We start from the raw sequence: 11,510 nt of genomic DNA, 5'->3' as shown, positions 1-11,510 counted from the left end.
CCTCCCCGATCTGAACCTGAGTGGTGCTTTGTTATTGGACTTCTATGCTAGTCACGGTTTGTCCATAACGAATACCATGTTCGAGCATAGGGGTATCCATAAGCGCACATGGCACCAGGACACCTTAGGTCAGAGGTCAATAATCAACTTTGTTGTTTCATCGGATCTCCGGCCCCATGTCTTGGACACTCTGGTGAAGAGAGGAGCTGAGCGGTCAACTGATCACCACCTGGTGGTGAGTTGGATCCGCTGGCAGAGGAGGAAGCCGGACAGACCTGGCAGGCCCAAACGTCTGGCCGAGCACTCTGTCGAGGAGGTCTTTAACTCCCACCTCCGGGAGAGCTTCTCCCAGCTTCCGAGGGAGGCAGGGGACATCGAGTCTGAGTGGACCATGTTCTCTACCTCCATTGTAGATGCGGCTGTTCGGAGCTGTGGCCGCAAGGTCTCCAGTGCCTGTTGTGGTGGCAATCCCTGAACTTCCAGAAGGTGTTCTGGTGGACACCAGAAGTAAGGGATGCCGTCAAGCTGAAGGAGTCTTATCGGGCCATGTTGGCCTCCGGGACTCCTGAGGCAGCTGACTGGTATTGGCAGGCCAGGCGTGCTGCAGCTCGGGCAGTTGCAGGGGCAAAAACTCGGAACTGGGAGGAGTTCGGTGAGGCCATGGAGGAGGACTATCGGTCAGCCTCAAAGAAATTCTGGCAAACCGGCTGGCGCCTCAGGAGGGGGAAAGCAGTACTCTGCCAACACTGTTTACAGTGTGGGTGGGGAGCTGTTGACCTCGACTTGGGACATTGTTGGTCGGTGGAAGGAATACTTCGAGGATCTCCTCAATCCCACCGTCATGTCTTCCATTGAGGAAGTGGAGGCTGATGACTCAGAGGTGGACTCGTCCATTACCCAAGCCGAAGTCACTGAGGTGGTTTGCAAGCTCCTCGATGGCAAGGCACCGGGGGTGGAGGAGATCCGCCCTGAGTATCTCAAGTCTCTGGATGGTGTGAGGCTGTCTTGGCCGACACGCCTCTGCAACATCATGTGGCGGTCAGGGACAGTGCCTCTGGAGTGGCAGACTGGGGTGGTAGTCCCTCTTTTTAAGAAAGGGGACTGGAGATTGTGCTCCAATTATAGGGGAAATCACATTTCTCAGCCTCCGAGGGAAGGTTTACTCCAGGGTACTGGAGAGGAGAATTCGGCCAATAGTCGAATCTCGGATTCAGGAGGAACAATGCGGTTTTCATCCTGGTCATGGAACACTGGACCAGCTCTAGACCCTTCATAGGGTGCTCGAGGGTTCATGGGAGTTTGCCCAACCAGTCCACATGTGCTTTGTGGATCTGGAAAAGGCATTCGACCGTGTCCCTCATGGTATTCTGTGAGGGGTGCTGCAGGAGTATGGGGTTCAGGGCTCTTTGGTAAGGGCTGTCCGGTCCCTGTATGAATGGAGCAGGAGTCTGGTTCGCATTGCCGGCAGTAAGTCAGACCTGTTCCCAGTGCATGTTGGACTCCGGCAGGGCTGCCCTTTGTCACCAGTTCTGTTCATAATTTTTATGGACAGAATTTCTAGGTGCAGCCAGGGGCCGGAAGGAATCCTGTTTGGGAACCACAGGATTTCATCTCTGCTTTTTGCAGATGTGGTCCTGTTGGCTTTTTCAAACCAGGACCTTCAGCATGCACTGGGGCAGTTTGCAGTTGAGTGTGAAGTGGCTGGAATGAGAATCAGCACCTCCAAGTCCAAGGTTCTCGTCTGGAAAAGGGTGGCTTGCCCTCTCCAGGTTGGTGGAGAAGTCCTGCCTCAAGTGGAGGAGTTCAAGCATCTCAGGATCTTGTTCACGAGTGAGGGAAGGAGAGCGCAAGATCGACAGGTAGATCGGTGCAGCCTCCGCAGTGGTCACTTTACCGGTCTGTCGTGATGAAGCAGCTGAGCCAAAAGGTGAAGCTCTCGATTTACTGGTCGATCTACGTTCCGACTCTCACCTATGGTCATGAGCTTTGGGTAATGACAGAAAGAACAAGATCGCGGATACAAGCGGCTGAAATGAGTTTCCTTCACAGGGTGGCTGGGCGCTCCCTTATAGATAGGGTGAGAAGCACAGTCACTCGGGAGGAGCTTGGAGTAGAGCCGCTGCTCCTCCACATTGAGCGGAATCAGCTGAGGTGGCTCGGGGATCCCTTTCGGATGCCTCCCTGGGGAGGTGTTCCAGGCATGTCCCCCCAGGAGGAGGCCCCAGGGAAGACCCAGGACATGCTGGAGAGACTGTGTCTCTCGGCTGGCCTGGGAACGCCTTGGTGTTCTTCCCGAGGAGCTGGCCAAGGTGTCTGGGGAAAGGGAAGTTTGGGCTTCCATGCTCAGACTGCTGCCTCCGCGACCCGGCCCCAGATAAGCGGATGAAGACGAGTTTAGCTGAATAGCACTCCCTGTCTTATAGCACTAATCTATAATTATACACAGAACATTTTAGCTAACATCAGTCCATTTCTTAGAAGGAATATAACCATGTAGCTCAATTGCTGTGCTAACATGTTTCTCTCATCGGGTTAAAATCTGTTCAGTTGCACTCTGCTTCTTTCCTGTTGCTTTTCTCACTGGTGCAGTTCTTCTGTATATTTTGGCTTGAACACACATGGTTGGAGATCACTGTGTAACAGGAGCTCAAAAATGTTAATGCACTCAATTCTTGAAACAAAATTAAGGCTAAAATTTAGACTCTACTATAGCAGTGAAAGTTGTTGTCTTTAACAGCGACATTTTTGTTCACAGTGTTGTACAGAAAGCAGGAGACAGAATAGAAAAGAATATCAGAGATTCAAGGTAAGCTCAAAATCAATAACATGACTGTGGCACTAACATGCTGGTATTATTAACCTCTCTGCTCTTATTAACTACAGAGTGAGTGTTTATATAAGACACAGTAGAATAAGACAAACAGTGATGGCATAATAACCATTCAGAAATGTGATCTTAAAGTCTGGACCCAATGCATCACCACATCTTCATACTTCATCTTAGAGGCATGAACCAGAATCTGCTGCTGTAAATGAATTTCAGAAAAAGTTCAAATTAAATATGATAAAAAAAAAAATTTCAATGTGTAAATGGAGGGATAACAAACCTGGGAAACCCCAACACTTCTGAATGAGATCTACATCACAGAGGGAGACAGTGGAGAGGTCAATAGCAAACATGAGGTGAGAGATTGAGGCAGCATCCAGGAGAAAAAACAGAGGAAACACTTAAATGTAATGACATCTTTAAGCCCTTATCTGAGCAAGACAAACCCATCAGAACTGTGCTGACAAAGGGAGTAGCTGGTATTGGAAAAACAGTTTCTGTGCAGAAGTTCATTCTGGACTGGGCTGAAGGGAAAGCAAATCAGGATGTCCACCTCATATTTCCACTTCCTTTAAGAGAGCTGAATTTGATGAAGGACCAAAAACGGAGTCTGCTGGAGCTCCTTCATGTCCGTTTTAAGGAAACAAAAGAAAATGGGCATGTCCACTGTCCACCCTGGCAAAAAAAAAAAAAAAAAAAAAAAAAAAAAACCCACCCACACACCACTTTATTGTATTTAAAGTATATTCATATTTTCAATAGTATATTGAAAATGTACTACACAAATTGTACTTTTTGTAAATATATCACGCTTTCACACCAACACTTGACACTAAAATTATACTATATTACACTAAAATATACTTTAAGTGAAAGTTGTGTAATTTCTAAAGTGTACTAATTTTTAAGGTACTTATAATACAAAGTACCAATTAAGCATATTAGTACATATAAAAGTTATATACTTAAAGTATATGAAATATACTTTAAGTTGTTCCACTTTAGCACATAAAAGTACACTAAAAATACACTTTAAATTGTAGAAAAGTGCAACTTGATTACAATATATTTAGTACAAAATTATTTGTTCCAAAATAGCATGCCTCAAGTTAACTAATCATAAACACACCAAGTATATTGATGATTAGTGTGGCTTCAAGTACACAAAAGTATGCTAAATTTTAGTACACTTGGCACATTTATTTTTCACCAGGGCAGTTTGAAAAAGGTTCTATTCATTTTTGATGGATTGGATGAATATCGTTTTCCTCTAGATTTTCAGAACACAGTGCGAGTGTGTGATGTAACTGAATCAGCATCAGTGCACGTGCCGCTGATAAACCTGATCAAAGGGAATCTGCTTCCCTCTGCTCTCATCTGGATCACCTCCTGACCAGCAGCAGCTGATCAAATCCCTTCTGAGTATGTCCATCAAGTCATAGAGGTACTTCATACCTTCTGATTGGTATAGTGATTAGTATAGTGCAGACAGTCCAACATGACGCACTGTTTAACAAGAAGCAACTCAAGATAAATCTGTTGATGAAGGGTGTCATTGTGTCTCTACAGGTTGTGGGAGTGGGGTGTCTCAGATGAAGGCTGTGCTGCTCTGACTTCATCTGGAATCAAACCACTCACACCTGAGAGAACTGAATCTGTCCTATAATGTAGGAGACGCAGGAGTGAAGTTTCTCTCTGCTGTACTGGAGGATCCCCACTGTAAACTGGAGATACTAAAGTAAGATCTCAGAGTCACATAACCTGCTTCTCAGCAAGACGGTGTCTTATTGTATGTCGCTCTGGATAAAAATGTCATGTAATGTAACCTTCGTATGGTTGAATTGTTTTATTTCGCTCGGCTGGTTGCTGATACTTCAACAGAATATATTACAGTGTTACTGTCACACAAAGGGTGAGGTTCATACCAGCATAAAAGAAATCCACCATTGGAGAACGGAAGGCAGTTTAACAAGTTTATTTAAGTTACACAAAATGCACAAAAACGTGCACAAAAGTAGTCCATAAAAAAAAAAATATTCAATCCGTTAGCATGGCAGGGGGATAACAATAAGATACAGACACCGTCCAATAGAAAAGCCTACGCATAAAAGTCCAAGTCTGTTTAATTCAGCATGAGGTTGGGACAGCCTAGTTGTCTTGTTATTGCAGGTGAGCTCCAATCACTCCAAAACACTATGGGCAAACAATGAAAGACTGTCAGGGCTACACCCCACTGGATATTATATTATACAAACACACGCAGACTAATCAACTTTCCTTTACTTATCTTTCGTGAGCGTTGAGTCATACTCCGCATTCGTCCACTGTCATCTCGCTTCCGTAGGCTTGCTCCTCCTAAACAGGCCGAGCAACTTCAGCTTACCAGACCAAGCTTCACGCCAGGCTCTGTTGAATCGTCTTTCACAGGCTCACTGCATACAGCCAACGCGCTAGAAGGAGGGGAAGGAGGAAAAAATAAAAAAATTAAAAAATAAAAATACATCGCAGGCACAAATAACGCAACACTCAACCCAGTATCAGCAGGTGGACTTTCCTTTACTTAGCTTTAGTATGCGTTGAATCAAGACTCTGGGTCCAGGTTCTCACGACGAAGCACCCTGCTCCAGCCCTTTGTCTTCCCTCCTCCTGCCTGCATGTGTCCTTTTTTATTGTGTCTGCTTCCTCCTACACAGTCACAATCTGTGGTACACACCTGTCCATCAATCAAGCAGTCTCACGCACAGCAAACGCTAGGCCGAGGGGATAGTCAGCTAGCTGTAATAATCAGCTGGTTGCTATGCAATCACACAAACCCACAGCAAATAATGTTAATCAGAAAACACAGCAAAATTCACTGCACACAGTGTATATCATAAACCCAAAGAAACAAATTAAAAAACACACACACACACACACACACACACACACACACACACACACACACACACACGAGGAAACAGCACACCATTTGGGTCAATGAATCACAAAACACCACAGCAAGAAGTTCTACTTTTAACATTTCCCCCCCCCTTTAATGGAGATCGTCCCAACCACTTACTCCGAACAGTACCTAGCTGGGAATACTCCCAGATTAGCTTGCTGGGAACGATGTACACTGGGCTGATCTAACTCACCAGGCAAGGCCTTGGATACTACTGAAGGGTCAGATGGATGAGCCGGAGCTGGCCCCACTAAATTCGTAACTGGCTGTTGGTTGGCACCTACTGACAATCTCGGTAGCCACCAAGTTGGAGGGGGCAAGGCATTTGATTGTTCAGACAATCAGTCAATCATCGCCGGCCTAGGTTCATCTGGCACCTGGTTATTCTGCAACACATTCAAGGGACAAGGTCAAAGGTTATTACGATGTACTATGCGAGTTGGTTGTTCTTTACCTTCTGGCCAAAATACATAGACTAGATGACCCTCTCGCAACTGTCTAACCACCACAAATGGCTCTGGTGCCCACTTCAAGTTCAACTTGTCTCTGACCCTTCTACGAAAGTTACGAATCAGCACCTGCTCTCCTGGGAACAAAGGTGCTAACTTGGCTCGCTTGTTGTACCTTGCCTGGTCCAGGTCCTGTCTGTGTTGAATTCGAGTCTGCACCATCTGGTAAGCATAGCTGAGGGCCTCCTGATGCCTCTTCACCCATCCTGACAAGGTACGAGACCCTGCCACAGGCTTCAGGCCGGTTGCCCAGTCAACAGGTAACCTAACATGTCTCTCAAAGACCACATAGTGGGGGGGTCATCCCAGTGGTACTATGGGTGGTGTTGTATGCCTGGACCAGAGCAGGCAGCTGATTCGACCACCGAGTTTGTTCGACCTCAGTCAGGGAATTCAACAACCCCAAGAGGGTCTGGTTAAATCTCACATGCACCATTCCCCTGTGGGTGATAGGCTGTAGTGTGGCTCTTCTGACATCCGTAAAGCTGACAAAGCTCCCTCATCATAGAGGACTCAAATGTTGCCCCCCGGTCAGTCAGGATTCTTTCCGGGCAGCCAAATATCTGAATCAGGTAGCCATACAAGGCTTGGGCAGTCGTGTTGGCAGACTGATCTCCAGTAGGCACTGCAAGAGCGTATTTGGAAAAATAGGTCTGTCATTACTAAAATCTATCCTCAGGCCACCCCAAAGAAAGGTAGTCGACCCCAATGACCTCAAATGGATAAGTAGTAAAAATAGACACCAGAGGTGCCTTTACCTCTGGGCCGGCCTTCGCCAGGACACATTGAGGGCAGGTTGCTGTCCACTCCACATCCTGCACCATCCTCGGCCAGTAGCAGCGCTGGCACAGGGTTGCCAGGATCTGCTCACCACTGGGATGTCCCATACTCTGATGGCAAGTCTCCCACACCTCTTTAGTAACCTGCTCAGGGATGATGACTTGGAAAATCTCCAATCCAGACCCCACCTCTCTATGCAGCCTCCCCAAAACACCATCTTGCAACAAAATTTGGTCCCATTCTCGGCACAGCTCTTCACATATGGAGGCAAAGGGTCACTCACCTCAGCTGGTGGTACTTGCTGTTCCTTCCACTGGCACATTTGGTTCAGCTCTGGATTTTGAGCCTGCCGTTCTGCTCAGGTCTCATTCTCCACCACTACATGGTCTGTCTGAGCCAGCGTCAGTTCCTGTGGGTTTAGCAGCCTGGACAAGGCATCTGCATTCCTGTTCTGGGTCCCTGGTCTATATTTGTGTACTTAAAGTTCACTAGCTGTGACACCCAGTGCTGCTCTACTGCGCCCAGACGAGCAGTGTCCAGGTGCACCAATGGGTTATCTGTGAACACCGTGAACTCAGCACCATACAGGTAATCTTTAAACTTTTCAGTCACTGCCCATTTCAGGGCTAATAACTAACTTAAAGGAACTAATTTTGGTCATTTCGCTCTGTTGGTTGCAGACTTCGACTGGCATATGCAATTACCCTTTCTTGACCCCCCTGTACTTGGGCCAATACTGCCCCTAAACCTTCCAAACTGGCATCTGTATACAGTCTAAATGGTTGGGAGAAGTCTGCATAAGCCAGGACCGGCACACTAAGCAAGGCTTCCTTTAAGTGTTCAAAAGCCTGCTGGCATTCTGGTGACCAATCAATGAAGGCAGCCTTTATGTGGGTGGCAGTACCACGAGTCACTGCATTCAGGGTGCTGCTATTTTCGAAAAAGCAGGTATAAACCGGCGATAATAGCCAGCGAAGCCAAGAAAGGATTTTACCTGCTTCACAGTCTGGGGGACTGGCCAATCCTTTACTGTTGCCGTCTTAGCTGGGTCGGTGGCTACACCCTGCTCACTGATGACATGGCCAAGGTAGGTTACCTGACACTGGAACAGACTGCACTTTTTAAGCTGTAATTTCAACCCATGATAATGGAGATGTTGAAATACCTCTTCCAAGTGATACAAGTGGCTACTAAAATCAGGAGAAAAACACTACCACATCAAGGTAAATAAGCAATGAATCATTTGTGAAGTTTCCTAGGCAACGCTGCATTAATCTTTGGAAAGTAGCCGGAACGTTACATAATCCAAATGGCATGCGGTTGAACTCATAGGCCACAGGGAGTTGTGAAGGCAGTCTTTTCTCCATCTAGAAGATGCATCTCTACTTGCCAGTAGCCACTCACCAAGTCTAATGTGGAGTACCACTCAGCAGCTTTAAGTCCAGTCAACGATTCCTCAATGCGTGGCAATGGATAAGCATCTTTATGCATGAGGGCATTTAACTTCCTATAGTCTACACAGAAGCACCAGCTCCCATCTTTTTTCTTAACAAGGACAATTGGAGCAGCCCAAGGGCTTGCACTCTTGCTCACCACACCATTGTCCAGCATGTTCTGCAATAGGGATCTCAGCTCTGTATAGAGACTAGGCAGCACTGGTCGGTATCTCTCCCGGCTCAGGGGCGCTGACCCAGTCGGTATTTGATGCCTTACAACACCAGTACAGCCGAAGTCTTCATCATGACTGGAAAACACCTTCACCCACTTCTACAACAGATTGGTCATCTCCCCCTGCTGGGCAGGAATCAGCCCATCTCCCTGCAAAGACAATACAAGATGTGGAACAATGGCATAATTTTCTCCTATGGCTCCCACTTGCCTCACCTCGACCTCCATGACATCTGTCGCCATGCTGTGGATGACGAGCTCTCGTTCCCCCTGGATGTCAGTCGCGGTCATTTGTCACTTCTGCCAGTAGCTGCCACTGAGGAACCTCCACAGGATAAGGGTTGAGATTGCATAGACAAGGCACTCGTCCATCCTGCAGCGTGGTCACAATGCGAGCCACACACCATTCTTGGCCACTGTTGGACAGGAGTTCTACAATCACATTACGAAGCTGATTAGAAGCATGGTCAGATACCCGTGTCCACACAATCATCTCTGACTGGGATGGGATGACGACCTGTGTCTGTCGTGGCAGCTTTGCTATACCCTGAAAGAAGGGACATGGGGGTTTACTAGTAATTCTGTGACACTATGAATGTTTGGGCCCACACTTGACCCTCAATCAGTGGCATGGTGGTTGTGACAACGAGGGCTTCTCCACCCCCACCTCACACCAGGATTGGCCACAAGAGGAAGAAAAACTAAGGCTACTTAAAGTATAACGTAAAAATGGGTGCGAGTTTATTTACAGTACAAACAGTGAATACAAAAATAAAAACTGAGAAGAAACGCAAAACAAAACCGGCCTCAATCAGGCAACACAAATAACTACAATAAAACACTCTGAAACAACTCAATATGCACTTCTCTGCACCTACTTCTGTTACACAGCCTCACAGCAAGCGTGTCCTCCTGCGCCTCTCTCTAAAAGGGGCAGGAGTGCTCATTGTAAAGGGTTCACAATCAAGAGTAACATGCTGATTGGACAATCAGCAACCAATAGAAGCATCCCATTACATTAAACACTCAGTTTAAAAAAAAAAAATAAAAATATATATATATATATATATATATATATATATATATATATATATATATATATATATATATATATATATATATATATATATATAATAATAACAACAACAACAACAACAATAATAAATCCCATTTAGTTAAACCTACCCAATACCACCATATACCCCAGACATATAAGGAAGGGGGGAAAAAACAAAAAAAAAACCCATACACCACATTAAAAATTCAATACATATATAAAGCTACACAACAATAATTACAAACAAAACATTACGTCACCATTTCAACCAAGTTCCCGCCACTGCACCGGAACAGTGGTTAAAACATTGGTTCTGGAAGGGCTCTGGTTTCCCCCCCTCCCGGCCCGGATTGTTGTTACACCAGGTGCAATGGTGAATGAAAATGTGTGTGGTAAAACTATTGTGTGGCGAGTGGAACATGACGCGAGACAACGGGCACCTACACTACTCGCGATGCTGGTAAATAACCATTAAGCTGAGGAATGCATGTCTATTGCATGTGTGATCTCACGCTAAAAAGCAAATTCCAATATGTGGAAGAGACACCAACAAGTGCGCATCAGCCGTTTTTATATATATATATATATATATATATATATATATATATATATATATATATATATATATATATATATATATATATATATATATATATGTGTGTGTATGCATGTTGGGAGGTGTCTGAGTGTCGGGAAAACGTGTCTCTGGCGTTTCTATGAAAAATTCCACTACCACCTCTCGTCATTTTTCACAGTGGTCTTAAAAGCAGTCAGGCCTGGGTGATTCCCCTGAGCAAGAACAGACAGGTTTAATGTTCATGCCAAGTATGCCCTTGTCTGGTCCCAGAACAGTAGTCATTGACAATCACACCCTTGCCAAAAACCTGTACATTTCCTACCCTACAGTTGACTAACACATAGCCCACATAAGGGATCTTCAAACTATTGGCTGCACAAAGGGTCAGCCAAGGGGCCTCATCAATGTTGGTCAAGCAGCTGCCTTCAAGATACTTCTTAAACGAGCGTTGGCTTAAAGTAACCTGCAAACCAGTATCAAGCACAAAAGGTATTGATTTTCCATTCATGTTTACACTAACAAGGCACCCACCCATCAAGGCAAACCGATGTTGTCCTATGGGCTCTTTATGCTGGGTAACTTTCCCCACAGCTGTAAGGGAACTTAAAAATCCTGCCGCCCAGATGGTCTTCAAGGGCACCGGCGTTGTACATGCCCAGCTTCACCGCAATTCCGACAGATGAGACGGCCCTGCGCATCCCACTGATAAGCGGGTGCTACAGCCTGTCATTGTCACATCTGGGCCACTGGCGCCCCATGATGGTCTGGGGGCTGTGCATGAGGCACTGATAATTCTCTGCTGGTAAAATGGGCCTTTACTTCTTCCATTAGGCTAGCTGAAAGGACTTTCATTTGCTCCTTCATTTCTCCCATCAGTCCCTGCTGTAGTTCTACCCATATTTGGCTCTTTAGTAGCTCAAGGTCAGCTATAGTATCTGGGGGGGGGGGGGGGGGGGTTGATGCTGTGATCCTCTGAGAAAGGACACCATCTTCTCCCTCCTGCATCTCATGCTTCAAGGCCCATGCTTCTTTACAAGCAGCAGCAAACGTCATACGTACATTCCACCGCATCTGTCTGCTCAACTCTTGTTTAACAGGTCCAGTACGCAAGCCTACCATCAACTGGTCAAGTAAGAGGTCATCACCCTCTT

General features: G+C 46.1%; 1 long non-coding RNA gene across 10 annotated transcripts in view; it reads right to left on the bottom strand.

Moving 5' to 3' along the window:
* Positions 1–4,787: 4,787 nt before the first annotated feature.
* LOC132869564 (uncharacterized) overlaps positions 4,788–11,510 on the bottom strand; it is a 59,409-nt gene continuing 52,686 nt past the window's right edge. For 4 of the 10 annotated variants that reach the window (XR_009650987.1, XR_009650986.1, XR_009650988.1 and 1 more), the window contains exons 8-9: positions 8,942–9,157; positions 4,788–8,875 (exon numbers count right to left, since the gene is read on the bottom strand). This is a non-coding gene — a long non-coding RNA (uncharacterized LOC132869564). The remainder of the gene's footprint in view (positions 8,876–8,941; positions 9,158–11,510) is intronic. The other 6 variants (XR_009650994.1, XR_009650992.1, XR_009650991.1 and 3 more) reach the window with 6 other exon arrangements.

Source organism: Neoarius graeffei, chromosome 21 (assembly GCF_027579695.1).
Source record: "Neoarius graeffei isolate fNeoGra1 chromosome 21, fNeoGra1.pri, whole genome shotgun sequence".
Lineage (NCBI taxonomy): Eukaryota > Metazoa > Chordata > Actinopteri > Siluriformes > Ariidae > Neoarius > Neoarius graeffei.
The sequence above is the reverse complement of the archived record's forward strand: the minus strand, read 5'-3'. Positions and strand labels throughout refer to the sequence as shown.